Genomic DNA, 20965 nt, shown 5'->3' with positions numbered 1-20965 from the left:
ACAGTTTGCTTCCTTTGTATTCTCTCTCCCGTCCGCCCACTTGGAGTGGACTCTGCGATGCTGTGGAGTTGATTGTCATCACAGCCTCAGGCTGAGGGAGGGCAGAGGGGGCCCCGGAAAGCGGCTGCACAAGCACAAAACTTAACCTTGGCCCAAAGCAGCACGTGCTTTCCATGGGAAAAGAAACGATTTAGCAGGAACAGGGACCTGCCGAAGTCTCGGCTGCTTTCCTCCGCACGGGGACAAAGTCCTGTGTGTGTCCTGGAGGCATGGTGTGGTGTCCTGTCAGGAAAGAGAAGACAGATCTGCCATTTCCTAGCTCCATGACATGGGGAAAGTTACTTTAACTGCCCATTGCCTCCGTTTCCCCTGCTTATCCGAAAGTAGAGCATGCCTATCGAAACCCTTTGTAAACAGCAATGGTGTAAATCAGGAGTCCTCAAACTATGGCCCGCGGGCCACATGCAAATACAAATATTGTATTTGTTCCCGTTTTGTTTTTTTGCTTCAAAATAAGATATGTGCAGTGTGCATAGGAATTTGTTCATAGTTTTTTCTAAACTATAGTCTGGCTCTCCAACGGTCTGAGGGACAGTGAACTGGCCCCCTGTTTAAAAAGTTTGAGGACCCCTGGTGTAAATGAAGAAGCAATTGCCATTAATTTATAAGAAAAAAGTCTTGAGCATTCCCAGACCCCCCAAAATAACCTACCAATTCATACCAAATAACACGTAAAAGGGCAAATAACTCTTACCTATATTACAGGCAGGAATGAGGGGATAAAACACAGCCTGTAGAAAGCTGGGTGGGGCCCCTCTGGATGTTTGGGGTGCCTGCTGCCTCCTTAATGGCTCACGGCAGAACCAATGCTGAGTGTTGTTTTCACAAAAGTTAACATCCTTTTGGGATTTCTTCCGGTGAGTGAGAGCAGGTACTAATGTAGGTCTCTCGTGAAAGCCAAGTGGCATAACACAGACTTTTGAAAAGTGGGCATATCTGTATGTCTAACTGGCACATAAAAATATCCAGTAGAACCCTAACCGGTTTGGCTGAGTGGATAGAGCGTTGGCCTGTGGACTGAAGGTCCCAGGTTTGATTCCGGTCAAGGGCATGTATCTTGGTTGCGGGCACATCCCCAGTAGGAGGTGTGCAGGAGGCAGCTGATCGATGTTTCTAACTCTCTATCCCTCTCCCTTCCTCTCTGTAAAAAAAATCAACAAAGCCTTGGCTGGTTTGGCTCAGTGGATAGAGCATCAGCCTGCAGACTCAAAGATCCCGGGTTCAATTCCAGTCAAGGGCATATGCCCAGGTTGTGGGCTCAATCCCTAGTATGGGGCATGCAGGAGGCAGCTGATCAATGATTCTCTGTCATCACTGATGTTTCTCTCTCTCTCCCTCTCCCTTCCTCTCTGAAATAAAAAAAAAATCAACAAAATATATTTAAAAAATTACCCCGTATATGCTTATTATTCTGAAGTTATTGTTACTCAGAATCTGTGCTCCACCTAGAAGGCAAGAGCACACATCTGAAACCAGGGAGGCCAAGAGGCCCCTGGTGACGGGACTATGGGCTAGTGGCTGGGCATTTACCTTCCTGTCAAAGTCCGCAGAAGGGGCCCTTGGAGGGTTCAGGTGTGAGCTAAGGCAATGAGGGACCGCAGACTTAGTCCTGAGAAGAGGATTTCAAACAATACCAGTGATCCCTTATTGTTTTCTAGAGTTTCCCATGGACACCGCCACAGATATATGAGACCTCTGGCCGTTGTCCCTGACAACACCCCCTCCCCACATCTCTTCTTTACTCTCAGGTTCCAAGGAAGCTTCTCAGCTTCTAGTTCAAACAGGACGATGACCCACCTGGTATTCCACTTCCTGTGCTTGACAGGAAATGTGAAGCCCAGAGAAGCAAATCCTGGCCAGGACCTTGAGTCTCAGGGTGACATTTTACCAAATCTCCCATCCTCCATCTCGCCACCGTCTGCTACGGTCTGAATGTGTCTCCCCACAAATGCAAGTTGAAACTGAACCCCCAAGATGATGGTATTAGGAGGTGGGGCCCTTGGGAGGTGATTAGGTCATGAGGGTGGAGCCCTCATGAGTGGGATCCGTGTCCTTAAGAAAGAGACCCCAGGGAGCTCCCTCTCCCCTTCCACCGTGTGAGGACACACTGAGGAACTTCTCACCTAGGACGGGGCCCTCCCCTGACCAGGTCGGTGATCTCGGTGATCACCCTGCTCTCTAACTTCCGACTTGAGCTGTGAGAAACACATTTCTGTTATTTATAAGCCCCTCAGTCTGTGGTATTTCCTTATAGCCGCCCAAACGGACTGAGGCGCCATTGCAGGTGTTCTGCTGGTGCGGGTCACCTTCCCCCAGGGGAGGCTGTCTACTTCTTTCAAGGCTTTGGCCTGATTCCCACCTGTCCTCCTTCCCAGCTCCATAGGTTTTATGCTGACCTAGTCGGTTGTATATGTAAACCTCACGGTCTCTCCAGGCAACATCCAGCTTCTAGATTTGTGCGCCCAGGGTCTTGTGGTGCTAGGCCAGCCTTAGCTTAGTTAAGTAGAGGAAGTCTGTCAGCTGGCCAGGCCAGGGTCCGCCGAAAATCCAGCAGAGTCCATTCGAGGCCAGGATCAGAGCAGGCGTCTGGGCGGGGAGACTTCTAACCTGCATTTCCCCCTCACTATCTAACCTCCCAGTCGGGGAGGAAGTTCCTGAGAGGGTTCCTGTGCAAGGTCCCCTTGGCAATATGCAAATTGCTTGTGACCAAGTCTGTATCCCTGAGGGAGGCACAAGTCCTGTTTGTAACTTCTGAGCACATAGCACAGAGGCCGAGAGAGGATCCTGCCAGGTCAGGGGCTTGGACTCTGGGGTGTGTGTGTGTGTGGGCCTGTGTGTGCAGAGAGGAGGGGGTGCTGCAGGGTTGCAATAGTCTTGGATAAGGTCTTCCTTGCCCATTTAACTCCATCTCGTGCAATGTTCCTTAGTGCCTGCATGTAGGCTCACAAACTTGTTATACAGCGTGCTTAACCCCTCTTGGGTTGTCTCGTTCTCTCTCCTGCACGTAGAAAAGCTTGTGGGGAAGGATATTCAGGTATAGGAAGAAGAAAGACATTTGTCACGCCTGGCCATGGGATCCCCTGTCAGGGAAGAGCTGACCACTCTCACTAGGGCCTGCGAGTGACCGCTTGGGCCATGCTCTGCTCTGTAGATGGTCAGCTCTGGGCCCTGGAGACTCTGGAAAGAAGTACTACTGCCTTGGGCTGGGAGGAAGAAGGGGCCAGCAGGGCGGGAGTGGAAAGAGCACCCGGGAGTGGCTCCCTTCCAGGCTCTTCTCTGCTCCTGTCCCTTGAAAAGGGCTGTTCTAACCTTGGTTTCCACAGATTTCTCTGTCATTAGAGGCGTTTCTCAGCATATCTATTTTGGAGCTGCAGCTGGTTGCTTCTCAGAATAAACAGAGCTGTGATATTGGGATAAAAGCAGAAAGGCATAGCATCTCCTCTTAATGCCTTCCCTCTCCCCAATGTTTTCCAATCTCTCCTTCGCTCTTCTTAAAGGTCTCTTTGCCCTCAGACCCCTTCCACCTCACTCCCTGCCCTGGAGCTCTCCTCCTACCCCTCTTACAATTACAGGCTTCCCTCCCAGGCTTGTATGGGCCCTGCTATGGCCAGGCCCTTGCTAGGCATGGGGACACCAGGGCCTGCAAAGAACTCAATGTTAAGTTACACAGGAGTTCATATATTCACGACGTAAACTAAAGAATGTAAGAGCTGGTCCAGCCCTTCATGCTTAGATGAAGCAACTGAGGTCCCCACTGGGGATAGGCGGTGCTCCTGCGGGTTAAGGTGGGAGCTGTGACATCTTGACCATGAAGTTTTCCTCATACCTTTCTATGTCATTATCCAAATGTCCGTGTTCTTCTGAAATCATTGAAATGGGAGCTTGCCCCTGCAGGGACAGGAAGAAAAATCAGACTGTTGTTTAGGACACAGCCGATGTGGGGTACCTGGTGTATTTATGGACTGTGGTGGCATCCATGATGGATGAAGGCGATCGGGGACACTTTCCGGTTACCTGGAGGTTGGAGGGTCGAGAGAATGAAGAGACTTGTGTATGTGGCCACATAAGACCTAGTTACCCATCATCCCTTGTTGTGCCTTCTACCTGAAGCGGGTCTGACAGTGCATCAGTGGTTGTGCAGCCTCTTTCTGGTCTGTTGGGACCCCTTCCCTCACTCCTTTGTCCTTTCCCATCTCCTGGCTCTTTCCCGTGCTGGCTGTAGTCTCCTCTTGTGAGCTCTACCTAACACCCGCCACCAGGCCTGCATCTGCAGGCTGCTGTGCAGCTTGACCCACATGGGGTTACAGAGGCAGAGGGAAGGAAATGGTCGTTTCTAGAAATTGTGTGCATTTCCTCAAAACCTTCTTCCTACCCAGGGCCAACATTGTCAGCCTCACCTCAACGGCTCTCTATGGTCTTGTCTCAGCCTGGGCATTGGACCAGCCAGTCTCCTCCGCTGCCTGAAGCAGCTCTGAGAAAAGGGGACAAGCCAAGGGCACTGCCCTGGGTTTCCTTTCTTGCTTTAGTTTTATTTTTAAGGATGAAACTGTGATTAGACTCTGAAATTAGTCTTTAGAAACCTCAGTGGGCCAACCAGTAGCAGAGCTGTTGCTGTGGGGGGTGGGTGGGGGCGGGGCACTGAGCTGTGAAGGACCTACACTCTGAGCACCTGCATGGCTGAGAGTTGAAGGTGTGAATGTCAAGGTAAGGCACTGGAGACAGCCTGGCTCTTCCAGGCTCCCTGGGAGAGGACAGAGGATCAGGAACGTGGCTTCTGAATTCAAGGGCACTTGGGGTTGTGTCTCGGTTCCACCATTCCTTAGCCCTGTGACCTTGGGCAGGTTATTGAAATGTCTCTGAGAGTCAATTTCCTCATTTGTAATATGGGGATATTAACAGTATCTATTTTGAATTAACAGTATCTATTCCTTAATTCAACATATAATGTATTGAGCGTTTCCTCCTAGCCAAGCCCTAGTCCAGGCATGAGCGTACCGTGGTGGGGAGGACTTACATGGCACCTGTCTTGGTGATACTTGTGTGTTATAATAAAGGAGAGAACCAGAAAAGATGTTTCTACTCTATAAAATGTTTAGCCTCTTCTTCAGATTTATAGTTCTCCTTTGGTTAAGGAGAGCATATTAAGCAAGGTTTTCTAAAGAAATAGAACCAATAGGATACGTATGCATATGTCACATATATATGCACATATATCCTAAATATATGATACATATATGTGTGTATATGTATAAGGGAATTTATTATAAGGAGTTGGCTCACATGTTTATGGAGGCTGAGAGTTCCCAAGATCTGCAGTAGGCAAGCTGGAGACCAGAAGAGGCAAAGGCATAGCTCTAGCATGAAGGCTGGCAGGTTTGAGACTTGAGTTTGAGTTTGAAAGGCAGGAAAAAGTCAATGTCCTACTTCAAAGGCCGTCAGTCAGGAAGGATTCTTCCTTGTTCCAGAGAAGGTCTGCCTTTTTGCCCTATTAGGTCTTCACCTGATTGGATGAGGCCCTTCCACACTGGAAAGGGCAATCTGCTTTACTCAGTCTACTGATTCAAATGTTTAGCTCACCCCAAAACACCCTTACAGAGACATCCAGCATAATCTCTGACCTAATATCTGGGCGCCCCTGGCCTAGCCAGGTTGACATATAAAATTAACTAGCACAGGGTATCATGGTTGGAGGATGCTGTAGCTGAGAAAGTCCTTGGGGTGAGCACCCTGTCCTGATGAGGAGGGTAACCCTGGCTGAGGCCAGGACAGGATGCAAAGCAGTTGTCCCGGGGCTCAGTCCAACCCAAAGATTTGTTTTTGTTAGTTTACACTATGCTTTGTAGGTTTGTGCCAACACTTAAAAATTAAAGAGTTCAGCCCAGCTGGTGTGGCTCAGGGGTTGAGCATCAACCTATGAACCAGGAGGTCCTGGTTCAATTCCCGGTCAGGGCACATGCCTGGGTTGCGGGCTTGATCCCCAGTGTGGGGCAGGCAGGAGGTAGCCGATAGATGATTCTCTCTCATCATTGATGCCTCTCTCTCTCTCTCTCCCCTCTCTCTCTGAAATCATTAAAATTATATTGTTTTAAAAAAAGAGTTCATGTTAAAATCTGAATTCCAGCTTCTCATGAAAAACTAGAAGTGGTCATGTGGAGGATAGATATCTGAGCTGGGGCTTCTCCCCAGCCAGGTACTGCTTCTCCTGTTGGCTTAGCCATCGGCACCCATGCCTGACCCTCTGCACTCATGTTTGTTACCCGCCCCCCTCCTTTATGAGAAAAGACATCCTGACCTGAACATCAGGCCCCTCACTGTCTTTGTGGGGAGCACGTCGACAACATGCTGTGTCATCTCCTTGTGAGAGCAGAGGAAGGGCAGTATGAGGCTGTGTTCAAAGCACACACCTAGGATCCTGCCCTTGGTACCCTCATAAGCTTCTTTGACAAGTGGCTCCTAAAGTGCCCCCAGGACATAGACCTTCCAGCGTTCTTTGGGAGGGGCTTTGGGTGGGGGTGAAAAGCTCTGTCCCTTCTAACTAAGGAACAGCCAAGCCATCCAGGGGACTTGGTCTTGGGTGAGTGGCTGGGGAAAGACCAGCAGCGTCTCCCTGCTTATCGTTTTCTGTAAGTTTGTGCCAACATTTAAAAATTAGAGATTTCAGCTCTAGCTGGTTTGGCTCAGTGGATAGAGCGTTGGCCTGTGGACTGAAGGGTCCTGGGCTTGATTCTGGTCAAGGGCACATGCCTGGGTTGTGGGGTGGAACCCTAGTAGGGGGCGTGCGGGAGGCAGCCGATTGATGATTCTCTCTCATCATTGATGTTTCAATCTCTCTCTCCGTCTCCCTTCCTCTCTGAAATCAATAAAAAATATATTAAAAAATTAGAGATTTCACATTCAAAATCTCATGAAATCCTAGAAGTGACTGCACAGAGACCAGGCATCTTTGCAGGTCAGAGTGTCTTTTCTTCTCCTTCAAGCTTGACCCTCAGACATGGGTCTTTGGATGAAAACCTCTAGCCACAGACTCATGAAAAACATGACTCTTGACTTATGAGGTACAATGAAGGAACTGGGGGTGCTTAGACAGGAGAAGAAATGACTCTTGGGGTACCAAGAGCTGCTTTTAAATAGCTGAAGGGATGTCATATTGAAGTGGGATTGAACCAATTCTGAATGTCCCCAGAGGGCAGGCGTCCAACCAGGTGGTGAGCATAATGCAGACTTTCCCAGCAATGACAGTGCCTTAGGAGCAGAGGCCTGGGGCATAAGGCAGTAAGGCCCCGAGGCTGAGGAGGCAGCAGGGGCTAGAGCAGGAATTTGATTATTAGACTACAGGTAGACTGGATCAGGAGTTCCAAACCTGTTACATGTGTGGCACACAGTGAAAATACAGGTAGAGCGGAGGGGTTGCACACAGGCCCAGCGGTTCGGGCCATGGCAGGTCTGTTCGAGGGGACCTAGAATTTATTTTAAGCAGGTATGGTAAGCCATGCAGACTCGGAGATGGCTGCCATGAAGGAAGTAGTTGACACTCATAGGTCCCTAGAAGTAGGAGGCACAGGACACTATGCAGGGCCACATGGAGGAGCACCAGGTAATCAGGAGGCGGAGGGAGGAGTGAGGGAGAAATGTGGGGAAGAGTCTTCAACGTGGTTTTCTTGGGAAGGAACAGGTGAGACAGGGTAAACAGGCTTAAGTGAAGATAAGCTAGTTTGGATCATTTCAGTGGGGTGGAGGGGGAGGGCAGTACAGAGCCTTTTCCTAGTTGTCTGGTATCTGGTGGCCCTGGGGTGAGGATGGTATCTGGTGGCCCTGGGCAGGAGAATGGTGGTCTAGAATGTGAAAGCAGATAAAGGAGGAGACGGTGGGGCAGCTCTGGGTTGGCTGGTGTGCATATGAAAGGCATCCTCTCGACAACTGGGTGCGAACTGGGAGGAATAGTCCAGAGTCAGCAAGGCCCAGAGGTCAAAGCAGCAAACACAGAAACTAGAAAACATGGTTATTACAAGACCTGACCACATACCTGATGGTTTCTCCACATTCGCCACGGGGAGAGCACAGGACAGGGTGCTCGCTGCTATCTTTCTGGCCCTGAGCTGCTGTGATCAGATAGCGCATTCAAGCCTGAGGTGACCCAGGGTCCAGACTTCCTTCCTCTTTCTACAGAGAGAATGGTGGCACCAGAGAGGGAAACCGACTTGGTCAAAAGCTCAGGGTAAGTTGCAGAGCAGGGCCTGGAACTCTCTTGGTCATTCATGTAGTTAGAAGGGACTGGAGGTAGCAGGCATGGGGTCTTCATCCATTAGAGTTTATAATAGGATTACACGACCTAGGAGGCCTCGACCTGCAGCCTCCAGGGTTCCCGGGGCAGTAGGTAGGGGGTCAGAAGTGCAGACCCTGCCTGGACATCTCTCCTGACTTTCCCTCCTCTGCCCTGGACACATAACGAAAACTTAGAACCCAGGTCTTAGAGCGGGATGCAGCCGGGACCAGAAGACCTTACGCAGGTCCCAGCTTCGCCCTGCGCCGTGGGTCTGGCTTATTTCCCTCCCTGGGATCAGCCCTGACCCACTGTGATCCAGTCATTCCCAACCTGCTGTGTATCACCCTTCTTGTCAAAATAAAGATTTCTGTCCCCTTTGCCCCATCTGCTCGTTCTGATTGAGAATCTCAGGGTAGGCCACCTGTATTTGTAACAATCTTCCCCTGAAGGGTACTCACCAGACCGAAAACCACCAGACTGTGGGATCCCAGGAACCCACTCCAGCGCTACAGCGTATAATGTGCTGGTCATTTGGGCCGGTCCACGTGGGTGATTCATTAGCACCTCACCACAGAAGCAGTGGGGGAGGGACTAGGGAGCCAAAATGAGTTCTTAAGATCACAGCCACTAGGTAGGGAAGGGGTGGAAACCACAGAACCCAGCTCTCCTGCCTGTGACAGTCTGCTCGAGCTACCGAAACAAAATGCCACAGCCCGGGAGCCTCAGACAGCAGACATTTATTCCTCACAGTTCTCGAGGCTGGAAGTCGAAGATTAAGGCGTCAGGAGGGTTGGTTTCTTCTGAGGCCTCTTTTTGCTCACAGATGGCTGCCTTCTTGCTGTGTCCTCACATGATCTTTTCTCTTCATGCAGCTGGTATCTCTCTCTGTGTCCAAATTTCCTCTTCTTCTAAGGACACCAGCCAGATTGGCTTAGGGTCCACCCGAACGGCCTCATTTTACCTCAATCACCACTTTAAAGGCCCCATCTCCAAACGCAGTCCCATGCTGAGGTCCCGGGGAAAGGGCCTCAACATAGGAAGCCACTAACCCGACCTCCTGGGCTGTGTTCTTCCCTCTGCTCTGCATGCGTCTCCCACGGTGGCCTCTCTACCCCCCAGTTATGCACTGAACCCTGCTCCCCGCCGTTGTGAGCCCAGCTGTGTATCTACTAAGTGTACTGTGCCCATCCACGTCTGGTTCAGTATTCTGTTCACATGACCTGTTTGTTCCCAAAAGGGCCGTGGGCTGCAGCAGAAAGCAGGGAAGCCGATGTTCTGGGTTCTTTATTCCGCTCACCTGGCCCACAGCCATGTTCAATCAGGCGCTTGACAAATGATGGCGATGTGATGGCGATGTCGACAGCCCAGAATAGAACCTGAGAGTGGGAGGTTAATCTGCGCAGCCAGTGCTGTGGGGTCCAAGGCGGGTGTGGTTGGCTCCTCAGCTCAAAGGCTGAGCAGGGACCAGAGTTCGGACTACTGAGCCCTGATCAGGAGCCACAGCTGTGCCTGCAAGGTGGTGGGAGAAGGTCCAGGGGTGTGTGACCTTCAATGCCCACGAAACTCTAAAATCCTACGACCCTAAGTCTAGACCAGTGATGGCGTACCTTTTGAGCTCAGCGTGTCAGCATTTTGAAAAACCCTAACTTAATTCTGGTACCGTGTCACCTATAGAAATTTTTTGATATTTGCAACCATAATAAAACAAAGACTTATATTTTTGATATTTATTTTATATATTTAAATGCCATTTAACAAAGAAAAATCAACCAAAAAAATGAGTTCGCGTGTCACCTCTGACACGCGTGTCATAGGTTCACCATCACTGGTCTAGACCCAGAGAGCTGGGAGTTTCAGGGCAGGCTCTGGGCAGGCAAGTCTAGATGCCCTCCCAGTGCCACTGCTGGGAGGCTGCCTGGCCTCTGGTGTCATCACTGGTGTCAGCATAGCTTGTCTAAAATAATTTCTAAGGGCTTCTTGAAGTTGATATTAAAATGTGTATGAGCAGCTGGTGGTCCTAGTATGGGATGTTCTGTGCCTTTCTGAGCCCATGTCCTCTCCCTTCTAAAGGGGCCAGCACCACCTCCAGAGAGCAGAGGCAGGAGAAGGGCCAGCTTTGTGAATTTGTCACTTGTGACTGCATGTGGAATGGGAAAGTGTATCTGCTTTAGAGCGCCATGAACATGTAGACTCTCTCTCAGGGGAAGGTGGGCACACTGGCTCAGGCCGGAAGAAGCCTCTCCCAATAGGCCAGTCCACAGGGGGCAGGGGGCGGTAAAGACCAGGGAGTGTTGGATGCAGGCATGGAAGGTTCTAGAAGACAGAGGCTTCCTCCTCTGTTTGACTCTGTAGCTGGCTGGCATCACAGTTAGTCCATGGGCTCCAGCAGGTACCAGGGGATTTACGTTGGGGGAGATGGGCCTCCTGACAGGGACCCAGGTCCTTAGTTCTGTGGTCGGGCATCATCGCAGGTCCTGCTCAGCTCCCCACAGTGAAGATTTCTACCTTGATGTCTCTGACCTCAGGTTTTTCATCTGTAAAACAAAGGAGGGCAAAACAGATCATTTCTAAGTCCCTTCAGCTCTGGCTCTCATCACCTGTGACTTTATACCTTAGTAGTTATGTTGTCTCCCTTATCAGTATCCTATATCCTTTTTCTTTCCTTCCTAACTACATCTCCATCTCTCACTTTCCCCACCTCAGAACCCTAATTTCTCCCTCAAGAACCCAGGGTCTTTGCTAGTGGCTAATGATTTTAGCTCCCAGAATTTTAAATCCAAGAGGGTACTTTGGGGAGAATCTAATCTGGTCCAGTGGCTTTAACCTGAAATTGAGGGCCACTGACAGGTGTTTTTTTGTTTGTTTGTTTGTTTTTAAATTGTGGGGGGAGTTCTGCAAACCTTGGAAGCATTTTCAGCCAAACACTGAATTAAGCCACCTCAGGATCCAGGCTATCACTTTTAAATTTGAGATATTCATGCCAAAGACTTTGTTAGAAACATGCTCCTCTCACTTGATCCCCTCATGTTTTAGATGAGAAAACGGAGGTCTGGACAGGTGAGGGGCCTTGGCCAAGTTATCTAAGCCTCTTCCTGGCTTTGAAGTTGGATGTGATTCAAAAGAATGTAAATGCTCTGGCTTTTGCTTGCGTACATGAGGTAACAAGAACATTCTCGGTCCACAGGAGGAGAGGAGTCATAGCTAGAACTGGTTTCTCTGGTGGCTCTTGAAGACCTGGACATGGACATCCCCCCACACTGCTTTCTCACCCATTCCTGCTGGGCCCTCCTGGCTCACCCCACTGTGCAGGGAGGGCCCACCAGCACAGGTCCCCTTAGCCTCTCCACTGTCGCCGGGCCCTTTCTGGGCTCTGCTATGCTCTCTCCCCCCCAGCCTGTCTGCGGTGAAGCTGTGGAGAAGTGGGTTGCTCTTAGTTCTTTTCAGACTTCCTGTGTCTTCAGAAACCTCAATGAAAGAAGAGGTAAAGGAAAAAGGGGCCAAAGACCGTTAGGTTAAACATAGCCTTATATCCGACATGGGGGAGCTGGATTCATGATTTTTATAGAACTAAAGCCCAGGACTCTGATTTGCCCCTCCCTTCCCTACTTGGCTGCTGGGGGCTGGAAGTAGATAGTGGGGTCCTGGCTTCTCAGTCTTGGGTCAAATGTATTTATCGAGGTGGCCCAAGTGACTCTTGAGAAGTATTTATCATGGAAACCAGACCCATCAAAAGGAAAACTTTACCTCTCTACTACAGTTGTCTGAATTTTGTGTCTCTTTTTTTGCATACAACCCAGTTGTAACCATGGGAGCATATTTGTGTAGCAAATATGCATATAATCCTTGGCGTTTTCGTAATACTTTAATTGCATGTGCTTAAGTAGTCTCCTGATCAATTACCTTTAAAAAATATTGTTTATTTATTTTTATTGATTTTAGAGAGGAAGGGAGAGGGAGAGATAGAAACATCGATGATGAGAATCATTGATCGGCTGCCTCCTACATTCCCCCTACTGGGGATTGAGCCTGCAACCCAGACATGTGCCCTGATCAGGAATCGAACCGTGACCTCCTGAGCCATGATGGCTGGGCTCAATTACCTTTAGGACAAACAGGAATTAATTTATGATGGAAATTCTGTATCTGGGTGAGAAAGGCAGAATTACACATCCTTCTTTCCTTCCTTCCTTCCTTCCTTCCTTCCTTCCTTCCTTCCTTCCTTCCTTCCTTTTCTTTCTTTGCATGACACATTGCTGTGCTATCTGCCCATAAACTCCTATTCTCAGGGCCTCCTACTCAAGTTGTGACTCCCCGGGGACCCTAGGGTTCAGCTCTGCCCTGGCCTCGCCTGTCCGCCTGGCTCTGAGTTTGTTTGCCCGATGTTGGGTCCATGAGCTCTTTCTCTTCCAAAGCTCTTTTCAAAGAATAACTAATTTTTCTACCTTTCAGGCTCAGGAAATTTTGGCTTGGGTTTTCCCTTTGTATTTTATTCTGTTTTTCTAACCAGGGAAGAAAAAAAAATCCTATAGCAGCTCGAGTTATGGTTGGGAAGATTGTGAGAAGAGCGCTGAGCTGGGGAATTCCTTGCCACTGTACGTAGGGTTACTCTACCTTGGAACTACCGTGGCTGGAGCTGTAAACAACCAGAGTTTCCCCCAATTTTCCGATTTGCTGAGCTGTGAGTAACTGAAACCACCTGTTTCTGTTCTTTCTAGTTCCCCATAATGGGCTTGGGCAACAACAAAAAATTAAAACAGAAACCACTACTGTGCTCTGAAATCAGAGCCTCGGAAATACCCAGGAAGGTCCTGCATTTGAAAATGGAAACTCACTGAGAGGGGTCACTACACCCAGTATTTGTGGATCGCCACTGAGGGGGCAGAGGGGAGTGATGGTGGGGGGGTGGGGGGGGAGGAAGGGAGGGGGAAGGGGGTGGAGAGGGGGAAGCCTAGTTCCAGCCGAGAGTCCTCACATTACAGTGTCTCTGAAACTCAGTGCCCAGTGAGACGAGGGCTAACCCAGCTGTTCTCCCCGCACCCTGGGTGTGTATCAGAAATACCTGGATGATATTTAAAAATCCAGATGGCTGGGCCCCAGCTCCAGAGGTCTGTCTCCCTTTACTAGTGTGGGACTACAGCTTGAGATATGTCCATATACATATGTAGATATTGTTAAAGAAAATTTACTCAGACACTTGTTAAAAAACAGTAAAGCAGACTTCATGCGGGGGACTACAATGGGCTTTGCAGCACGGGAGAGTTGAAATAAAACAAGGGAAAGTGAGGATTATAGTCCAGGGGCAGGGTGGGGTGAGTGGATGAAGAATTACTAAAACAGTTGGGTAACCTTTTCTAAATTGACCTAACCAGATTCTTGCTGAAGGCAGGCAACAGTGATCAAATATCCCCCAGGGCCTGGGGCTGGTATGTGTGTGGGTGAGACATTTGATCAGATAGGAGTGTACTTCACTATGGCAAGTGGGAGAATCCTGGCGGAACCCACTGAGCAGGATTCTTACTAAAAGACAGAGACAAGCTGAGGTTTGGGTCTAGTCGAGCAGAGGATTCAGAGAAGTCTGATCGCAGTTTGGTCGAGGAGAGGATCTTTGTCAATATCTATATGGACACACGGCGGCTGCCAGGGTGAAGAGGCCATGGGACCGAGTGCTATTTGGGGTGATGCTTTAGGTCCAACAGTCCACGCTTCTCTTCTCTCCACGAGAATCCAGAGCCCAGGGGACATTACCCTAGGGTGTCTATGGGCCAAGGCCTCTTTTCACGGGTAGTCCCGGGCTCTAGATTATAACAGTGTATAGAGGTCAAGACCACACCAGGAGCCCCCTCAGACGTTGCTGGAATCACGGTCTGCTCTTTACGTGCTGTGTGATCTATGGGAAGTCTCTTTGCTCAGCCTCGGTTGCCTCAGGGTGATAACAGTTCCTACCTGTAGATTTGTTATTGGGATCGAATGGGCTCATTGTGCACGTGAAGGGCTGGCCCAGGGTTGGTCTAGGGAAGTGCTATGTGTTAGCTGCTGTGAGCCCTTTGACAGGCACACAGGAGGGGAGGGAGGCAGGGGGAGGACAGGTGTTCAGAGATGAGGGGAATCAAGTGACAGTGGGGCAAAGCCCCGCTTCTCCCCCCACCAGAGGTGTTGCCAGTCACTCTGTTCTCTTGGAAGATGGCCCAGAGTGGAGGGTAACTTTCTGTAGTTCCAGGGTTCTCTTGGCAGACTTTCTTTCAATATCATTCTATCCTATTCACTCTAATCCTGATTTTGGGGAGGATTCAGAAATCTAGATTTTAGGATGATATCTTCTCTCTAGTCTAGCTTTGGGGTAAGAGGACTGGCTAGTCTCTGGGCTACATGGAGAATTCAGAAAGTAAGACTGTGTCTGCGGAAGGGCTAGAGGCAGATGACAGAAAGAGGGCTCACTTCTATCCCTATGGAAGCACTTATTTTTTTTTTTAAATATATATTTAGTCAATAGAACAGTAAAAGAACTTAAGATTTTTAACTGTATGTAATTTTAAATATAGATGTATTTTTATGTATCTGTAGTTATAATCAATATGTTAACTCCCTATCCTGTCATTGAGCATTTTTTATATAAATATTTTTATGTGTTACCACAGCTCATATTGTTATCATAGAGTTTATTATTATTGATACTAGTGGCCTGGTACACAAAATTCGTGCACATTAAAAGGGAATTAATTAGAGGAAATATTTTAATATTGCTATTTTCCCTTTCTTTATAATAGAAGTGTCAGAGATGAAAGAAAATTAGTAAAATGTATATGAAAATCTCCCTCCTGTCAGAGTCCCGGGCATGCTGTGGGACCCAGAGTCAAGTCCCCGCCCACCCACGTGTGCCTTGAAATCGCAGGAGACCCAGACCCGGCTGGTCCTACCCCCATTGGGCAAGACCCAGACCTGGCCGGCCCCACCCCTGTCAAGCCCCGCTGGGCAGGGGATGCAGCCTCAGGTCCCCAGTCAGCCCCCCCAGGCAGGGGATGAAGCCTCCTGCTGATCGAGCTTAACAATCATTTGCATATTAGCCTTTTATTATTAAGATTGTGAGAATGGCTCCTGAGCATTTTGTTCTGATTTCACTACCTCACTATTTATCATAAATAGTACAGCTATGCCCTAGCCAGTGTTGCTAAGTGGTTAAAGCGTTGGCCTGCACACTGAAGGGTCTGGGGTTCAATTCTTGGTCAAGGGCACATACCTGGGATACAGGTTCAGTCCTTGGCCCCAGCAGGAGCATGTTCGGGAGGCAACCAATTGACGTGTCTCTCTCACATCGATATTTCTCCCTCTCTCTGTCTCTCTCTATCTCCTCCCTTCCCACTCTTCTTTCCACTCTCTCTAAAAAAAAAAAAAATCAATGGAAAAAATATCCTCAGGTGAGGATGAACAACAATAACAAAAATAGTACAGCTAGGAACATCTCTGTGCAAATGATCCATGCCCACCCCTTTACATACGTGGGGGACCTTTCCCAAAGTTGGGTGACCAGATCAACATATGTGAGTTGTAATATACTTAACTAGCTTGCTCTTCAGAAAGCCAGTTCTGAGTCCACTGGCCATTGTACCACTTCAAGCCCATAAACATAAGATCTTCTTGTTTTTCTCAGTAACTTGGCTTGTTTAGTAGTCTTGTACTGGTGCCTCAAAGTTGTTTTCCTTAGCATTTTTAACTGCCGAGGAGTTTTTCATCTATTTTTAATTTTTCCAAGTCTTTTCACACACAGGTGGCATCCTGTTTGTTTGATGGGGCATCTAAATTGCTGTTTTATCCAATTCGCATTAAAATGAAAGCTGAGTGCCGCAGTGTACAGATGGGGGACATCATCGTGTTTAATGGTTTTGATATCTGTTTACACAAAGCAGATTTGTAGTGTTTCCCGGATTTGCAGAGAGGAGCAGATTGGGGCTTGGCAGGTGGAGAAGCTTGCTCAGAGGATGGTTTAGTTGTTTTCCGGGTGGGAACCGATGAGGGGACAGCACCTGCACCGTTAGACGTGGGTTTGTACTTTTTGGTTGAAAAAACAAACAAACACACTACTTGCGCGTAATTTTTATTGTCACTTTTTCTGTTTATTAAATGTATCATAAAATACAACTTAAAAAATTCTATGTCACCATCATCGTTCTACGCATGACTATATCAAAAAGCTGGTATTCCTTTTAGTGCTGCATGGCTAGAAACTGATGCGCTTATGTGTTCGTTTCTGTTTGAGCAGAATTCCTGGGGCCACATCAGGAAAGCAGGGTTCTGAGCCATCCCGTCTGGCACAGGAATAGCCTTGATGTGTGGACACGAAGCCCAGAGCGGCGGGCTTCCTGATGGGACCTGGGCTGTAGGCTGTGTCTCTTGGGCTCCGATGGGAAATCTGAGTCCTGGTCCTGCCTCCACCACTTGACCAAGGTGACCCTAGGCAAGCTGCTCAGTCACTTTTCCTCATCCTCCCAATGGCAGTGGCTTCTGCCTTGGAAGACATCAGCAAGATTGCCAGGGGGCCAGCACTCTGGAAGGTGACAGTGTGTGGTCTGCAAGCACAGAGACCCTCTTCCCTCCTATCTGTTGTACTTCCTTTTTTTTTTTTTTTAACTTTGACATGGATGAAGAAGTTGGGTCTATCTTTTGCATGGCAGCCCTACCGCTGTTTAAAACCAGCAATCCCGTCATCACTTTAGGATCTGCATCATGTGACAAAGTCTCCAGCCACAGAGGGCTCAGAATGTCCTCACCCTAGAACACAGTCTCTCCAACTGCGGGGCCCCGGACGGGCAGTGCGCAGCTGTGGTCATGTCCATATAGAGCCCTGGGGGAAATCACTGCCCTTATTTTGAAGACATGCTGGTAACCCCAACACTGCATGGGCTTCTTTGGCAGCCACACCACAGTGACTAACCGTGAGTTCACAGTTAGCTTAAGCCCCATTTTTAAAATTCATGTCATTGCTAAACCACATCTTCCTTGTCCCAGACTGGGGAAGATTTTCTTTTAAAGTCTACATGAGGAACTTCACATTTATCCCACTTTGCAAATTGCGTTTTGTAACACTTGGCCTGTCTTGCCAGCCTGTGTAGATTTAGGGAATTCTTTTTTTTTAAAATCTTTATTGTTCAGATTATTACAGTTGTTCCTCTTTTTTTCCTCCCATAGCTCCTCTCCACCCAGTTCCCACCCCACCCTCTGCCCTTTCCCCCCACCCCCACTGTCCTCATTCATAGGTGTACGATTTTTGTCCAGTCTCTTCCTGTACGCCCACACCCCTTTCCCCCTGAGAATTGTCAGTCCACTCCCTTTCTATGCCCCTGATTCTATTATATTCACCAGTTTATTCTGTTCATCATATTTTTTATTCACTTGATTTTTAGATTCACTTGTTGATAGATGTGTATTTGTTGTTCATAATTTTTATCTTTACCTTTCTCTTCTTCTTCCTCTTCTTAAAGAATACCTTTCAGCATTTCATATAATACTGGTTTGGTGGTGATGAACTCCTTTAGCTTTTTCTTATCTGTGAAGCTCTTTATCTGACCTTCAATTCTGAATGATAGCTTTGCTGGGTAGAGTAATCTTGTTTGTAGGTTCTTGCTATTCATCACTTTGAATATTTCTTGCCACTCCCTTCTGGCCTGCATAGCTTCTGTTGAGAAATCAGCTGACAGGTGTATGGGTATTCCCTTGTAGGTAACTGACTTTTTTTCTCTTGCTGCTTTTAAGATTCTCTCTTTGTTTTTGTTCTTGGCATTTTAATTATGATGTGTCTTGGTGTGGTCCTCTTTGGATTTTTTTTGTTTGGGGTTCTCTTCGCTTCCTGGACTTGTAAGTCTATTTCTTTCACCAGGTAGGGGAAGTTTTCTGTCATTATTTCTCCAAATAGGTTTTCAATATCTTGCTCTCTCCCTTCTTCTGGCACCCCCATAATTCGGATGTTGGTATGCTTGAAGTTGTCCCAGAGGCTCCTTACACTATCTTCATATTTTTGGATTCTTTTTTCTTTTTGCTTTTCTGGTTGGGTGTTTTTTACTTCTTCGTACTTCACATCTTTGACTTGATTCTTGCGATCCTCTAGTCTGCTGTTGGATCTCTGTATAATATTCTTTATTTCAGTCAGTATATGCTTAATTTCTAGTTGGTCCTTTTTCATATCCTTGAGGGTCTCACTAGACTTACTGAGGGTCTTACTAAATTTATCGGCGGCTCACTAGACTTATTGAGGGTCTTACTAAATTTATCAGCGGTTTCTAAAAAATTCTTGAAAAACCTTAAAACCGTGGTTTTGAACTCTATATCCAGTAGTTTGCTTTCCTCTATTTCTGTCATTTGTGACCTATTTCTTTGTCTCCGCATTTTGGCTGCTTTCCTGTGTTGATAGAGTGGTTTTCTATGCTAGGTGTCCTATAGGGCCCAGTGGCTCAGCCTCCGCAATTACCTGAGGTGGACACTCTTGGTGCACCCATTTGTGGGCTGTGTGAACACTCTTGTTGTTGTTAAGCCTTGATTGTAGTTGGTATCACTGGGAGGAATTGACCTCCAGGCCAATTGGCTGTGAGATTCAGCTGTGTCTATGGTGGGAGAACTTCTGTGCTGGAGACACCCTTCTGGGGCAAGACTTGCTTCAGTGAGGCTTTGGTGCTCACTGAGTCGGCCCCCTGAGTGTGTCCCTTATGGATCTGAGGAGTTGTAATCTGGATGGTCCCCCTCTGACCACTGGGTACACTGGCTCTTGGATCTAAGGAGGTGCTAATTTAGCCTCTTCCTGAGGCTACCTAGCAGGAGCTATGGAGAGATCTGCAGATTCCTCTTCTTTGTTTGGGATTTGGAGGTGCCCAGATGAGGCCCAGCTGTGAAGCAATGCAGTCTTCTGTGGGGCCTTGGGCCTTCTTTTGGAAGTTCTGGGTCTCTCTGACCCAGCTGCAGTTTGTTAGGTAATTTTCAGATTGCAAAGGGCCAGGTCATTCATATGCAAAAGTCTCTGTGCACAGCTTGGGTGGGGCGGGGTCTCAGGGAATCAACAAGGCGTAGCAAACAGCTATGGCTGATCCCCAGCCCTGCCCTAGGAGGTCCTGGGTCTCAGTGGCCCACGGAATCACTGCAAGCCCCTCTGAGAGAAAGCCGCCCTCGAGTTCTGCCCGCTGCCAGACAGTCCAGTTTCTCCCTGTATGAGTCTGGGTCTCCAGAAACTCACCCGGAACTGGAGTCAGGGCTGCTGGGAGCTTGTGTCTCCCTCCCGATTGAAAAATACAACCACGTCCTCTGATGCCAGCCCTTTCTGAGCGCCTCCGTACCTCTGCACTTTACTTCTGCACCTCCTCTGAGTCTCAGTGTGCTTTTCTCTTTCCTTCTAGTTGTAGAATTTCCACTCGCCAGTTTTCCTGTGGTTCTGGATGCTGTCCATTTTGTCTTTTAGTTGTATTTTTGAAGTAGTTGTTCGAGGCAGCAATTTCAGGTGTTTACTTATGCCGCCATCTTGGTTTCTCTCCTCTAGGGAATTCTTTGTGGTCTGCCTGAGAGTCATCATCTCTTCTAATCCTGTGCTCAACTTGGTGCTTCAAGTCCTGTAACCACAAACTCCTTAACGCCAAATTGAATGGTGTGAACAAGGCCAATTAAAACAGCAGTCAGTCCTCAGCTTACTACGGGCACTTGATTAGCAGTGGTGGAGAGGGATCATTTGACCAGTTAAGAATACACCTCTTTGTCAGCTGGCCTCCTCATTGACCTCATGGGAAGATGGGGAAGAACTCCGTCAATACCCAACTGAAGTGTTGACTCATCATGATATCAAATTTCCCTGTTCAACAGCCACCACTGGAATGCACGCAGGGAGGGCATGAGATTTACTGGAATTGAAGGTTGGGAGAGAAGGAAACATTTGAGACCATGACTTGAAGTGGAGAGGTTGGAGAAGAATTTAGTTTGGGGTTAAAGATGACAAGGAGTGTGTTTTTAAAAATTACCACTTTTAGGAGATTGGGTAGTAACAGAAGATCCTTGGAGGGAGGAACACAGCTTAAATTTCGTGCTTCCGTGCACCTTGTATTATGCTGTTTTGAAGTGTGAGGGTGATGCCACTGCTGGGGCCAGGTGACATCAGGGCCAGAGGCATGCCTGAGGCAAGTGATTTGGAAATCTGGCCTCCGAGGTCTCTCACTGTTCAGGCAGTGGTGTGCACAGCTCTCACATACTGGCAGCGCCCATTTCTCCCCAAGTCTCTTTCAATGAGTTCAACTCGAAATTAGCGATAATGGAAGCATTTACACCAGAGAAATTGGCAAAAGCTACAACTCAAGTCATAATTCCCCTGGGTTGTCAGTTGTGAAACATACCATGGCCTCACTCAAATTGCTCCTGCTGCCTCCTAGCTCATGCCCGTGCTTTCGCCTATGGCCAGAATTATATTTTTTAAATGAAAATCTGCTTCTCCACAAGGTAAAGTTTAAATTCTTTAGCATGTTGCCATCCTTTCATCTCATTTCCCAACAGCCCCTTATCACCCTCCTGGGCAGTCCTACATCAGGTCATTTAGTTTCCGCACCTTGCTGTGTCAAGTTTTCCTGAGTTCCTGGGGCCCCTGCAAGCTCTCTTCTGGCACCAAGCTTAGACCCCTACCAGCCC

At 48.2% G+C, this 20965-nt stretch overlaps 1 protein-coding gene across 6 annotated transcripts in view; it reads left to right on the top strand.

Annotated features, from left to right (window-relative positions):
• PTK2B (protein tyrosine kinase 2 beta) overlaps positions 1-20965 on the top strand; it is a 124966-nt gene that overhangs the window by 45018 nt on the left and 58983 nt on the right. The window lies entirely within an intron of this gene.

The sequence above is a fragment of the Myotis myotis genome, unplaced genomic scaffold (genome assembly GCF_014108235.1).
Source record: "Myotis myotis isolate mMyoMyo1 unplaced genomic scaffold, mMyoMyo1.p scaffold_m19_p_6, whole genome shotgun sequence".
In the NCBI taxonomy this organism is placed as follows: domain Eukaryota; kingdom Metazoa; phylum Chordata; class Mammalia; order Chiroptera; family Vespertilionidae; genus Myotis; species Myotis myotis.
The sequence above is the reverse complement of the archived record's forward strand: the minus strand, read 5'-3'. Positions and strand labels throughout refer to the sequence as shown.